Here is a 13,269-nt window from a genome sequence, read left to right as displayed (position 1 = left end):
CTGGGAAATGTAGCTCTGTGGTGACAGAGCTGGTGATTGGAGTTTGGGAGTCCCACGGCGGATCAGGTGGAGCTGGAGACCACCATGGCAGAGCACTAGACCTCCACAGTAGAGCTGGAGAACATAATGGGGTTACACGTTATTTTGATAAATAATAATAATTACTGTTAGTAGAATGTCTAAAGTGGACTATCAAAATAAAGTGTTACCCATCATGGAGGCACAGGTGGATATGGCAGAGCAGGAGATCCCCATGGTGGAGCTGAAGACCATCACAGCTGACAAAATTAACCTCAGGCAGACTGGCTAGCTTCTAACCATTAAAAGGATTGACTGGCTTACCGACATCTGGTGTACCAGCTAAGAGACGGCGTCTGGAGTGGCGGCTGAGAGATGGGCACCTGGAGTGCTGGTTGTGAGACAAACATCTGACGTGTCAATTGGCCTGCTGACGTCTGGATTGCTGGTTGATCAACTGACTGATTTAGGCAGACCTAATGAGACTAAAAGACAAACAAAGAGTTTAAAAGTGACCTTCATGGCCATGACAAAGGAACTTTGATTGGCCTCAATGTTCATGATGAGGGAACTTTGATCTGCCTCCATGGTCGTGATGAAGGGACTTTTTTTTGATTGTCCACTATGGCCATACTTGAGGAGTCCAGACGTTCAGGGACAACCTCTGTGGTTACATCTGAGCAAACAGGAAACTCGGTGCATCTAGACAGACATGGCTGTATCTAGGCAAACAGAAAACTCGTGAATGACCTCCTTGTTTGCTTCACGACATACAGGAAACTTGAGAGTGACCTCTACGGTCGCATCTGGGTAACCAGGAAACACCTCCACTTTGAAACACACATTATGGTTATTATACTCACATTAGGGTTTCTTAATTCTCCATGCCTGGAACTATCTGCGTGGGTACTGGCATAATGGTTGTGACATCAGGAGATTCAAGCATAGCATTCATGGGACAGTCTGACTTAGTGGCCTTGTTGGCTGCAGATTTTGGCAGTAGAGCAGGTATTGTGATGAGCTCTGGGATGAAAGCAGGCTCTGGGCTGAGCTCTGAAACAAGTGCAAGGGAACTGAATGGGCTCCTGCTTGACAGAACTCTCCGGACTCTGGGCTGAACACTGTAGTGGAGTCTTGGTCTGGGGGGAATTCTCATATAGACTCATGGACTGGAGAGGAACTTAGAGTAAACCAATAGGTGGGAACAGACTCATGAGCAGATTAGATTAGAGCAGGCTCCAATGCAGACTCAGGGGCTGGAGTAAGCTTGTTACTGAACTCTGGGGCTGGAGCTTTCACTAGACTGTGGTCGGGGGCTAGAGCTGACACTGGGCTGTTGTCTGTGGCTGAAGCTGACACTGGGCTTGGGAGTGGGAAACCATTAACAGAAAACACAAAAGGAACAAAGTTCCCTCGAAGATCATATGCAGAAATAGATACTTTTGTCACTTAACTGTTCATTTAACCTTATCAAATCCTGGTCAGAATAATGGGCCTGTGAGGCAAGTTCAGCCAAAGCCAAACCTGAGAAGGGAGTCCAGTAGATCCCACTGTGTTCCTAGAAACATAACTTATGTAGCTGTAATTCATAGGCTGGGATTATGCCAGTGTGAATGTGCGTGCCAGGCGAGCTATTTATGAATGATTGGAATTCATTAAGGGTGTACTCACACTAGGCAGTTTGAACCGTACCCGAGTGCGTTTGACCACCAAAGCGCGGTTCGTTTGACTAGTGTGAGTGCTCCGAACCGTGCCCGGGCGCGGTTCGTTTAGCCGTCCCTGGCCCGCTTGGAAGAGGTGTGCCAGAGCACGGTTTAGTTGGACTCGGGCGCGGTTCGCATGTAGTGTGAGCGCTAACCGTGCTGGAGCACGGAACAGGACGCGTGACATCACGTTTTTTCCCTTTGTACGGAAACTGTAGTCTGTAATCAAAGCTGCAAAGTCCTTTCTGCACTTGGTACCTTGCAAACCTCCTCATACGAGCAGCACGACTGCGTGAAAATTTTCGTGCCACAAAAGCGATAGACCTGTTTAGCAACGGGCTGTGGACAACCGCGGAACAAACTACTCAAAATTACTATCCACAAAGTAACCAGAGCGATGGACTCCATTGCGTTCAGCGAGAGCGCCGCTCTTCCTGTTTATCCTGAAACCGTCGTACCATAATGACGTAAGCGTGCTCCGGCACGAATGCTGAAACCCTATGTGAGTGCAGGCCAGAGGGGGAGTGGGGAGGGGGGGACAATCGTACTCGGGCCCGGTTCACGGCAACCATGCCTAGTGTGAGTACACCCTAACATACATGTTGAACTATCAAATATGATTCTTACGAAGCATTTGTGAATTTGGAGAAGAGTTTTCAGGAAGGTCTATTTTGCAGCCAAATTACTTCAGATTTGCTCATATATTTATGCAAGTGTGGTCTCATTTAAAATGAAGTAATCCTGAAACATTTTGAAATGTAATTTTTAATTAAGTAAATATGTGAACTAAATATGATGGCATTGAAGACATTTTTAATCTAATCGATTCTAAATAGAAACAGCCGATTAGTTCCATGAGTTCAGTATTCATGGATTCAGTTATTTAAAAATGTATGTGTCAAAGTTTTTTTTTTTTTTTTTACATATGCAGACAAATGAGATTTTAGATGGATTTAACATATCAGTATTTTAGTTTGTGAAAACGCAAGTGAATATATGTGTGCTACAACCACACTTTCATAAAAATCACGCCAGAGTATGACGAAAGAGAGGAGAGAAATAAAACATTTGGAAATAAAACAAAACAAAATAGAAAGAGTCAAGTAGTCCTTAGATGCCATGTTTATAAAATAAAAATAAATAAAATAAAATAAAATAAAATAAAAATTAATTGCATGAAATTTGGCTGTTCTATTCAGTGTTTAGTCAATATCATTGATGTTTGACTTTTGTAAATATTATAAAATCGATTTCATTTTTTCCGTTTCCATTTGTGTGTGTGTTTAGTTTTTAGTACATGAACATGTCAGTTAATGGTGTTAGTTTTAGTTAACAATACTAACTCTGCTTCCAATCACTGTACATTCAGCCTCATGTGTCCGACAATTTTTCCGACAATTTCAAACAATTCTTATACTAAGCAAAAACATACTAGAAAATCAGAGATAAAGACAAAAGATACAGCACTGTCTTTGACAGCATGATGAACAACTCATCTCACAAAGCTTTGTGAATCAAATCACAAACAATAGTACAATTTAAACGATTGATTTATAGACATTTCTTCTTAAACACAATGTAACTGATGTCTATACAAATCTAAGTTGTTTGACAGTGTTGAGGGATCCACTCCATTATGTTATTTGCAATGCTTGATTGGATGATGAGCTCTTTTGATGCTGTTCTTGTTTCCATGGTAACAGCAATTTCTCTGATTGGAGAATCCAAAGAACTGGCCGCTTTAGGATTATGGGTAATTCTTCACCAGTTATTAAACATAATTAAAAAAAAAAAGTTGGAATCACACAGACTTGTGGTTTCTACAGAAGCATCTATCATCACTTAACAACCTCAGAGCTCATGGTAGGTCTGTTGTGAAAGGTTTATATGTTATTGTTAAAAATCAATTTCTCCATGGAGAAAATGAATGGGATTTTTACTTCCGGAGCCCAACTGTTGTGCTCTATTGACCCGCCGCTATGGCCTGTCACTCATAGTTACTGCATGCTACCAGCGCTATTCTGCTGCTGCTGCCACCATTAAACATGAAGAAAGAAGCATTCAGAGTAAAAGAGAGAATTACTGCATGAAATAACATCTGGATTAACCCTGCATTTATATATAGTAATGCTACAGAGATGTCAAAAGGTCTCCAGTAAGGCTATGCACACAAACAAATAAGGCTATCATTTAGTGTAGTGTGTGTACTTTTATTTGTAGTATTTCGACCTATATCTGCTCAACACAAATTTTACAAGACTTGATACATGGTGATAAGAGGACATCTTGAAGATACATGCCAAGTTGTGTCAAAATATCAATGAATTTGTCCCTTATGAAAAAGATGTGTGCTTAATTCAGAGTGCACTTATACTTCAAATCTTAAAAGCATGCTGAAATACTTTTTAAACAGGGCTGTACCCAACATTGAGTTCCCCGAGGTCGGGACCTCTGTATTTTTCCAATAACAAAACTTGTAAAATAATTACTTTATATTAATTCTGCTTTGGTGCTGAAAAAAGCTAAAAAGCCAAGATAAAATATCTTCTATCTGCGATGCCTCAGCGCTCTTACAGTGCTCATCAATGTCAAAGTGTGATGATGGCCAATCAATTCAAAGTAGGCGGGGTCTATATTCACAGACGCTGAGTGTAAAAATTCCTCGATGCCTCAGACACTTATGAAGTGCAAGATGTAAGTAGCTAAACCAAATAATTCCTATTTGACCGCTGTTTTACGATAGAAATGTTAAACGACTGACAGAAACATTCAGGGATGTAAACTAATAAACTTTTGTCTAATTTCGCTATTTAGAATTATGTACGTGATTAATGTAGGCTACTATTTCGTAATTGTCAATGTGAGGAAGCAAGAGACATTAGCTATCTAATTTGTTTTCATCATATTAGGCATAGGATTATTAAAGTGAGTGCACATATTGTGAATTAATTTAATAAACTCGATTATAATTATCCTAGTTGCCTTCAGTAAAATCACTTGTCTAATCAGTTGCCCCAATATTTACATTCTTCACTGCTACTACACAGACGACAATGAAAAGACTGGATCAGTCAAAGCTCAGCTTTGGGAAGGGAATAGATACAGGGAAAGAGGCATAGGAAAAAAAAAATGATGGAGAGAGAAATAAACATTTCTGTTTGGGATATGTTATTGTGTATTTTCAAAAATAAACAAACTATATATTTTTTTTATTTTAAATTTGTAATGCGGATCATTCATTGCAACATTTAGGCTAATCTTATTCTGATGTTTAAGAATCTGTTATCTTGAAAAAATAATTTATGCTACTATAGCCCACTGACTTCTTCTTTATTGTTATCCAATTTATGACCCTCAAAACATCTTAAAATGCACACATGTAGGTCAGGAAACCCCCCTAACAATCTTAATTTCGGGACCTTTGTATTTATAAAAACCTGCGTATGGCCCTGTTTTTAAATATACAAAATTGCACACTCCTTATTAGAAAAAAATTATATATATATATATAACTATGTTTTCAACTATGAAACATTTAAATCAATTACAAATAATTTGGATTTAGGTTTCTGAAAGCATTACATTCAGTTCATATTTAAGTGTATATGTTTAATTTGCGTAGTAAGTAAACTTTATATCAGTATGCTAAAATGCACTTTTATTTTTTTATTTTTTTTACCAAGAGTGGTATATAGTATATACATGCTACATAGAAAAAAAAAAGAAGAAAAAAAAAAAGGTTTAAAGGGGTCATCAGATGCCCATTTTCCACAAGTTGATATGATTCTTTAGGGTCTTACTGAAAAGTCTATAATGTACTTTGGTTAAAAATTCTCAATGGTTGTGTAAAACAACACCCTTTTTACCTTGTCAAAATCAACTCTGCAAAAATCATCTCATTCTGGTCGAGGTTGCTTTAAATGTTAATGAGCTCTGCTCGCCCCGCCCCTCTCTTCTCTCTGTGGAGTGATGAGCCTGTTTACTTTAGCCGCATTTAGCTGTGTTTAGCCATTAAACTTGCTAACTAGCACATTATTAGGAAAGGTGATTGCAGAGATTCATAAAAAAAACCTTATACTCACTTCTGCTGTAGGTGAAGCTGGATCACGAATGATTTGTGCGAACATAAATGTATTTATGTAGATTGGGAGCCGCATTCCCTTCACAAACAAACGTAATCCACTGCATCTTCAGCGGCTCAGATGTCAGGAGTAAATGATGACCGCTATGTTCATTATTACATCCAGCAACAGAACACCTCAATCGCTCAATCAGAGATATTCTTGTCTAACTTGCGTCCCTGCTCCAACACCGAAACAATGGAGGTTGGACTGTGACAGCTGATCTGAGGTAAGATGCTCATGTCAATCAACTATGGGGGGGGGGGGGCGGCCTCTGTGGGTGTGACGCCACACCGACAGGCATCTGAGAATGGCTCGATTTGAAAAAGGGGATATTATTTTTACAGATTAATTAAAAACCACTGCATGGATTTTTATCATTATAGGGTAGATTTGTACATAAGCTGCTAACACACATTAATGTTCAAACAACATGAAAAAGTGAACTATGCATCCGATGACCCCTTTAAATTGCACCTATTAATAAATAAACATATGAAGAGTTCAGATGCAAAACCAGCTAAAAGCCATCTCGGTCAAAAATGAGATAATGATACTGAGTGAATGCTCTCGACACATATTATACGTCCATCAAATACTTTTTCTTAAAACTTGCTAAAATACCAGCCTCAGCCCAATCAGAAGTACCGGTCCTTACATAGAAACCTATACATCTGAGCCTGATAAAAATGCATTTTTTAAAGAAAGACATCAGATGGATTTAGCTGGTTTTGCATCTGAACTCTTCATATACTTACTGTACTAAGCATTTAGAAAAGTTAACTTATTTCTCTGGCTTGACTGGAGGAAATAACATACATTTTCATTCATCAGATGCTTTTATCCAAAACTACAAGCCAACAAGGAGTAGTACAACACTGTATGTGCTATGCTTTTAATTGTTGGTTTAATTATGCAATTATGTACTAGACAAATGTCTTTGGCCTTTGAGTGGTTTCTTGCCACGGATAAATGATTTGTGCCAAGAAAAGCTTCTCCAGCACATTTAGCATGTAGATTAGCCACATCGTATGGGGCTTAATGCATCTGTAGTCATGTTGTGAAGGCAAACAGACATTATGTAAAAAGTATACAGTATCTGCAAGAAACAATCATCAGGGTCAAAGCGCTAATGGCAATGCCTCATTTCCATATATCATTACAAATATTGTGTTTTTACAGCAAAATCAACAGTCAACTAAAAAAAAAGTCAAACTGATGAATAGGATCTGAAAGGCCAAAATAGATTTATTATCAGTGTGCACAACCTAATATCACTATTGCTAATTGATTTCTCCAAAAACTTTTCTAGCGTAAATGGATAAGAATGCACAACAAATGAAGATACACATCAATTGTAAATTTTCTTGTTCAAAATATTGAGCAGTTATGGCAGAGTTTTTAGTTATAGTGCCCCCTGTGGCCAGATTTTGACAAAACTTGGTGTGCGTCTTCAGAATGACCTGTCATTTTTATGTATCAATTGTTGAGCATAGTAGTTAAAGACATGCATATAAAGTGAAACCACAGCTCAAAATGGCTAAATTTCAATATTTTCCAGGAGTAAACAAATCATATGTACAGCTTCATGTATGATTACAGAGTTAACTAAAACACAAATGTACTTACAGGGCTCAAAGCTAAGGGTTTTTTTCTACTTCAAATTTTTACTTGCCCTGTCAAAATTTACACTGGCCCTGCCACAAAAAATAAATAAAAACACAATAAATAAAATAAAAACAAAAAATAAATAGTTGCTGTTATCATTGTTTGTGACTCACATTCTCTTTTATTTTAATAAGTAAGCTTGTATGATATCAAAATTTTAAATACCAATTAAATTTTACAATTCTCAGTTGCAATTTCAATATCACAGCAAAACCTACTAGTCTAACAAATATAAAGTTCAAGCATTATTTATTTGTTTAAAAAAAAAAAAATATATATATATATATATATATATTATACACACATACATACATACATTATTTTATTACAAATGAAACAATGCTTTAGGGAAAAACAGCAGATGGAAATGAACCAAAGACTATAGAATACCCAAGACTTCACTCGTATAGTTTTGAATGGGGAAAGAAGCAACGCTCATTATGGTCGCTAAGCCCCACCTTCTTAAAGAAAGAGCCAATCGTTGATTAGTAAAGTCAGCACGTCACTGCAGCTGCAGTTAGAAGTCCCAGTTGCTATAGAAACAGTCAGCATTCTGAGACGTGCGCTCAGTACTGCGCATGCACACTGGCTGACCTATCCTGAAAAATAAAGCATAAGGCGCATAAGGAACAATATTTATGAGGTAGTTCTTGTCAGATTTCACTAGTGATTTCAAATATGGAATTTAATTGTAAGCTTGTTGAACAGTTTTGGAGAATTTGAGGTTTCCCCATTCAAGGAGACTGGAGCTACGCTTGCCTGCCCGAGAGGCGTTTCAAAGATGGCTGCCGAGTGAAATAACTTGCCTTAAAGGAGAACTCCACTTCCAGAACAACAATTTGCAAATAATTTACTCACCCCCCTTGTCATCCACAATGTTCATGTCTTTCTGTCTTTAGTCGTAAGGAAAAAATGGTTTTTGAGGAAAACATTTCAGGATTTTTCTGCATATAATGGACTTCATTAAGTCCATGCAGTTCAAATGCAGCTTCAAAGGGCTCTAAATGATCCCAGCCGAGGAAGAATGGTCTTATCTAGCGAAACGATCTGTCATTTTTTTCGAAAAATAAAAATATGTATACTTTTTAAGCACAAAAGCTCATGTAGCATGGACTCTGGGATGTGCTTCCACGATGGTACTAATTAGTAATGGGTCGTTCTTGAACGATTCTTTCATTTTGAACAGTCTTTAATGTGACTCGGGAAGAACGAGTCATCTCGGGGAGTGATTCGTTCAGTCGCGCAAGCGCCACATCCTATTAGATTCTGTACCAGAATTAGTTCACCTGTTTCTAGTCTTTGGGTTCATTCGTTCATCTTATGGGGCTGTCATGTGATGAACAAATGACTCAAACCTGAAAAGTTGTCAGATAAGAGGTGAGGTGAGCTAATCATAGACTAAAGACCCAGGTAAACAATGAATTAATCTTTTCTGTTTCTTATAGCATTATAGTTCTGTCTTGTTTGTAGTGTGATCCAAGTTTGTGTAAGCAGTAGATGTGTTAGGGGAAGTAACACATAACATTTTCATTGTATTTTGCTAAAATGAATGAAAAAGATTTGTTCATTTTGCTGAATGAGACTCAACGGTCCGAGTCGGTAAAATGATCCAAACTTCCCATCACTACTATGAATCACGTGTATGTTCATTGTCTGTTTACTGAGTATGGCGAAAAACTCCATCTTATTTTTTCCTACAACTTGAGAGGAGGACATTGTTGTATCTTTTTTTTTGTAAACAGCGTTTACAAACTTACTTGCACTTTCTTAGTCTTTGCGCATTCGCTTTGTAAACACTGGGTCTGTAGTTCCGTGTGACCTTTCGACATGATTCAATAGTGCATAGCGTCATGAACGTGCATCCTAGAGCCTGTGTTGCATTCGACTTTAGCGTCTCTGGCCTCTGTTAACGGATGTTTAAAGTGTTTGCAATATTTCCAGACACATGACATTTTGAAAAATGATTGCATGCAATTCGTGGGCAAGCCTGGAACTGAGATCGGTTGAAATATGTCCGGTCGATCGGTGCATCTGTACTCCACTGTATAAATTAAATATAGATTAATCACTGTTAAAGCTACAAAGTTACTCATCAAGACGCGTATTTTGACATACTTTTGTATGTCCATCAGAGACACGTCTCTTTGTGATCGCTTGAAAAATCACTTGAACAAGGCTTAAAAACACGTGCAAATGATAAACTTTCGTGACGACAAAGCAGTGGCACGATCGGGCCAGTAACAGATTCGTTCCCATCGGGCACTCCTTATTGTCAAGCCCTGACTTATCAGAGTACTACCTAGTGTCTGACGCACATGTGTGGGGCTGTCTGAATGCTGAGGGGGATTTGGAACCATCCCACCAAGTTTGAGATGTCTACGAATTACAGTCTCTGATGCCCAGACACTTTTAGGGCAGAAGAAGAATAATTGGCAAAACAGCACAAATACAATTGGGTTCCAGCACCTTAGGTGAACTTTCTTTAAAAGTTTTGTAAGTTTGAAACAGGGCTAGTTATCATGCCGTCTTGGTACATGACTGTCATCTCATTTCACTGCAAATGTCTGATATATCAACCAACATTATCATTGAGATCTCTAAGACTGACGGTCTCCAGACACTTTTAGGGCAGAAAAAGAAATATTGGCAAAACAGTGCAAATACAATACAGTTCCAGCATCTTCAGAGCTTGGACCCCTAATAACGCCAGTTATGCACACCAGATGCCAGTATAAAAAGTTTATATGATCTTAATTGCAGTTACTGCAATCTGCTAGTTAACTCCGATTTGTCTAGTCAACAATTTATACGTTTGAAAATTTGATCCACTGTCTTCCTGTAGCTGAAACAATTAAATGGTCATGGGTTCGATTCCCATGGAAAGTGAGAATCGATCAAATGTGTATCTTGAATCTATAGTAATGCAAATACTGTCTGTTCTCAACCCTAAAGGATATAATCGTGCAAATTCAGAAAGTTTACTTGACTCTTTACTTGAAAAAGTTATCTGATCGTGTAATGTGCATTACAATTAAAACACAGGAAATAAAACTACTCTGATATACTGATATGATCGTTATCAACCAGTATTATTATGAGAGAACATTTGAAATCTCTAAGACTTACAGTCTCTGATACCCAGACATTTTCAGGGCAGAAAAAGCAATATTGGCAAAACACTACAAATATAATAGAGATCCAGCATCTTCAGTACTTGGACCTCTAATAACACCAGGTCTGCACACCAGACAGTATAACAAGTTTCTATTATTGTAATTGCAGTCTGCTGGTTAACTCTGATTTGTCTATTATAGCACTTATCTGTAATAAAGTGTGAACTATGTCGGACAGAAGCCTTCTTTCAGACTTTTGTAAGTTTGAAACTTTGAGCCACTGCCTTCCAGCTTAAACAGTAGAACACTGTGCTAACCCCTTACGAAAAAGACATTTATTCAAGTGTGCTATTAGTATACTTTTTTTTAAACTAAAAATAGGAAAGTATACTGTCAGTATACTTTTTATGTACTTCTCAGAAATGTGCTTTATATACTTCTCAGAAATATACTTAACCCTCTATGGTACTGTGTTGCTTCCAGGCAACACAGCCTATTTTTGTTTTTTTAAATAAAATGAGCCACCCATTTAATGGATCAGTGCTATCTTAGTAAAGAAGTCAAATACTAACAAATGAAACTGCAAAAAAGGGGTCACATGACCCATAGGGATCTATTTTAGGTGTGTTCGACTTAACGCAGCGCTGCGCAGCGCGCGATCAAATTCTGACTTAAAGCAGTGCATGCCGGTTAGAAATTTTGTCCGACTTGAGGCGGCGCCGACGCCTCGTGACTGTCACGTGTGGCATCAAAGTACCGCGATAGCGATTCGAGAGCAGCCGACTGACTCAGCCGGCACAGTTTCTTCAGAGCTGCTGCAGGAGCTCTGATGACCACATGGCTGTTTCACGATTGGCCAGATTCACCACATGACAATGATCACGTGTGCTTTGGGTTTATTCTAACATCCTCAAATCCAATAATGCTGACAAATCTGTGTTTTTAGAACAGTAAAAGTGTTTTTACTGTAGTCACAATGTTATATTGAGTCAGATTTATTATAAAACACGGATAAAAGCATAAATAACCCCACTTTATTAGTATTTAAACAGTATATGTTTATGTTGATCATTATTCTTGTTCAGATGGTGCTGTGTTAAGCAGTATATGAAACGTGTTTCTGTTGCTCATGAAAAAGCTTTTGAAAAGTCTGTTTATTTGATAAATATTGCATTTAATTCACTTTATTTGAGATAGTGTATGCAAACACCGCGAGAGCTTCACTAACGAGAGCAGAAAGTGTCCGACTTGACAGCTCCATTTTCAACTCCACCCCCGACTGCTCTCGGCTACTCTCGTTGATCGCCGTCTGTAGCCGTAGATGAAGTCGAACACACCTTTTGTTTCCTCTTTCAGGACATGTGCACATGTCACATGACTCCATATTTTGTCCACAGAAAGGTGCATTTTTCATCAATTTTCATTCATATAATTGCCAACAAAAAATCTGAATCACCTTCACTGGTTAGTAAAGAAGTATTTTCAAAAACTTTTCATAATATATCATCAAATATATCATAGGAAATTACAAAAAAACTGCACGTTGCCTCAAGGCAACATTGTACCGTAATGGAATCACATATAACCATACCAGGCATATAGCATAGCATACATGTATATTTGTAAGAAAAAAAGTTAGAATTATCTAAATGCATTTGCATTTCTGCATGATATTGTAATGCATTTATAAGAATTGTAATTCATATACAATATCTGCACATATTCTGTTGAGAGGAAGTGCTTCCTCAGCTTTCACAAGCAGGAGTCATTAGTGAGGAAGGTGATTTTACATGCATGTGCTTGTGTGTGTATGTGCATGCTTGTAAGTTATATATTAGGATAAGGTTATGATAATTTTATTTATTTCTTTACTTTGAAACAACACTAATTATAATGTTTTGGTATGATAACACATATGATAGTTTGGTTATACTTGTGATCCACAATGGTACAGTGTTGCCTGAAAGCAACATGTGGGTATTAAAAATCTTACTATTTGTTAAATATGAGATGTGCAAAACATCAAAAGTGTAATAAATTTGTTTGTTCAAATGTTTGATTAAAGAAATTGATGTTTTAAACAAATTTATTATTTTTTTCTGCATGAAAATATCAAATGGTTCATTTTGTCCGTTGTGGTACAATGTTGCCTTGAGGCAACAAACTTTTAAAAAACAAACAAATAAATAAAAAAAATTATATAAAAAATGTTTATTGATATTGTTATAGTGTCCCATTTTAAGCTGGAAAAACATCACAAATAAGATGTATACTTAGGAAAGGTCTAAGTATATTTGAGCTGTACTGTAGAATCTGCGTTTTCATTGTTATATGCTAGGAGTGCTATTGCACATCTTCTGTACAGAATTTCCTAAACACAAGTGAAGAAGAAACTGAAACAGCAGATGCTACTACATGCAATCTAACACAATCTAAATTATTTTTACACATTAAATAAAACCTTTGGGTAGATTTGTATCATTATAGGGTGGTTGTGTACACACACTGCCAACACGCACTAATGTTCAAACAACATGTAAAAGTGAACTTTGCATCCGATGACCCCTTTAAAATATGATGTAAAGTTCACTTAAAGAAAACTTACAAATATACTTGCAGTATAAAACTACTAAACTAGTAGTTTAC

Source organism: Labeo rohita, chromosome 5, assembly GCF_022985175.1.
Source record: "Labeo rohita strain BAU-BD-2019 chromosome 5, IGBB_LRoh.1.0, whole genome shotgun sequence".
Lineage (NCBI taxonomy): Eukaryota > Metazoa > Chordata > Actinopteri > Cypriniformes > Cyprinidae > Labeo > Labeo rohita.
Note: the sequence above shows the minus strand (reverse complement) of the source record.